Raw genomic sequence first — 2,576 nt, forward strand, 5'->3', positions numbered from 1 at the left:
ATAAACAAAACCCTGTTTTCACACAAAATGTGTTATGAAAAAGCTTTTATGTAGGAAAATAAATCAACAGAGTCAAGAGATGATTAATAGAGTGGGAAAACATTTTTACCCAGCTGTTCCTCAGACAAAAGACTGATATCCAGAATATCTAAGGAACTGAAAACAACCCACCACCAAATGTAAAGTCCCAATTCCAAAGAACAAATGGCAAATAAATATATGAAAAAATGTTCAACATGTTTTGAGCACTAAAAATTATGAAAAATTGATATCCAGAGCATTTGTCACACCTGGCTTGACAATCCTTCAGTCTAATAGTGCCCTCTTCTGGTTCCACAATTCACATACAGCTGGTTCACTGATGTAAAAAAGCTTAATCTGGAGATGAGTTTGCAAATTGAAAGGAAAAAGGCATTAGTTATCCTTTCTAACAAAAGCAAACAAAAAATCAGATAAGTATTTTACGTTTGCCATGATCTGGTGGGGAGAAGAAAATTAGGACTTGTGTTTAATTGATTTGTAAATTTTTTGGAGATTATTTGTGAAACAAGGTGAATATATTCACCTCTACTAAACTGTATACTTAAAAATATTTAAGATGGAAAAACTTGTGTTTTGTATATTTTAACACAATTTTAAAAATCTCCTTGCAAAGTAAACAGCCCAGGTTAATTACCAGCAGCAGCCTTATCAGGACTATTTTAACATCAAAAGTTTATTAGAAACCAAACCTTCTTGGATTTGATATAGATTATAATTTCTGTAATTTCACCAAAGCAAGTAAACATTTCTTAATTTACTAAAACTATAGCTATGGAACCATTTAATTTCAACTTTTACTCTTTTTTTTCTAATAAACTTCTGTGTATTGTTTCAATATTAAGTATTAATTGCATGACCATCATAGCAACTCTTTACATCCCACAATTACCAGAATTGAAACTGCTTTGAAAACTAAAATCAGGGCACAGTCTGATAATTAGAAGTTGCACAGTTAATAAATAAAAATGAGGTTCATGGTACAGTGTGGCTGCAAAAATGGAAGCCTACATATCTGACCAAGGGAGCCAAATCATGTTTTATTCAGACAATTTTAGGAACCTGGATTTTTTTTTTTTAGGGATTGAACTCGGGTCCTTGCGCCTTGGCTGAGCTAAATCCCCGACCCCGGAACCTGGAAATATTGTTGAAGCAAAATTCTCAACACAGCAGGAAATGGACTAGGAAAAAAAAAAAGGATTCTATAACCAAATAAATATCTGATTATTTCCTTTCCCTTTGAGAATAAATATAGTTAAGGTTACTTTTAGCTTTGCAGCGGATATATGTTTGTCTTATGATGATCTCGCTGATGTCTACACAATATCTGATGTGCTCTCCTAGGATTAGTTTTGAGGAAGCCATAGCTACAAGAGCCATCTACTGTAAATTCCTAGAATTTCCTTTTAATGGCAACCACTATAGAATTCACTTGTCTTAAACAGTGAACAAGGGAAGATGGCCTTATGTTACCTTTGCAATAATAGTATATGTTGAGGATCAAGTAGCTTTCAAGCAGTATGGTGGGTGTGAAAATGTTTGCAGCTTAGATCATTTTGTTACCTTTATGGGTGGGTGAGTCTGTAACGACATCGCTACACTGGGCTGAGGTACGCTTTCTAGTTCCACCATTGTCCAAGTGGAGTGCCATTTCTTTTGATATGAAAATGTTCAAATCGACATCATGGAGTCCATTTCTCCTTCCACCACTAGCATTCGATCCGGGCTTACATGTGTAGGAGAGCCTGGGGTACTCAAACGCATGCTTATTATTAGCCATTGCACCACTAAGACCGTGCAGAGCTATGGCTTCCCGGAAGTGTTGCAGATCATTCTCTACAGAGGAGCTAGTTTCCGCTGAAGTAGCTCGGTTAGGGGACACTACAGCCAGTCTTGTGGGGAGCTCTAGAGTTTCGTGGTGGAGGAACCTTTACACATAGGAAGCTGATCAGATCTTCCCTGTCATTAGTTCTGCGTTTTTTAACCCAAGCCAATACATCCTTACTGCGTCGCTGTTAGCCAATCTGAATTCCAATATCAAAACTTCGCTGATGGATATCCACGCTTTCTTTGTAGAGGTTGGTGACTGCGGTGGCTGCCTTTTGGAAGCGAACCCAGAGAGAAAGTCCCGGCTGCTGACACACTCGATATTCGGCGGTGGCCGGGTTCTGGAAGAGGTGCAACAGCTTCTGCTGTTTGTGCTCGGGCTGCGCAGAGGCCGCCGCCACCTCCAGCAGCTCGGAGGGGGTGGGGCAGCTGCTCGTACTGCAAAGCCTCAGCCCCGCACTGCCGCTCCCACTCGGGATCCAGTGCTCCGGTCCGAGTTCCTGGATCTCTCCGCCTCGCCCTCCTCCTCGGCTCTTCCATCCCCCGAGGCCTCGCCTCCGCCTCCGCGTCCTCCTCAGGCGGGGCCTCCGCGGTAGAGTCCTAGTCCTGCGGACCAGTGGAGGGACCCGGCGCCCAGTGACAGCGCCTGGAGGAAGCCTGGGACCCCCGCCCCGGCCTCCGTTTCCCCAGGCCCCGCCGGAGGTCACTGC

General features: G+C 42.3%; 1 pseudogene; it reads right to left on the reverse strand.

Annotated features, from left to right (window-relative positions):
- Positions 1-1,418: 1,418 nt before the first annotated feature.
- LOC104872152 lies at positions 1,419-2,418 on the reverse strand (annotated as a pseudogene).
- Between the last annotated feature and the right edge of the window lie 158 nt (positions 2,419-2,576).

Source organism: Fukomys damarensis, unplaced genomic scaffold, assembly GCF_012274545.1.
Source record: "Fukomys damarensis isolate Sample0158 unplaced genomic scaffold, DMR_v1.0_HiC HiC_scaffold_39, whole genome shotgun sequence".
Lineage (NCBI taxonomy): Eukaryota > Metazoa > Chordata > Mammalia > Rodentia > Bathyergidae > Fukomys > Fukomys damarensis.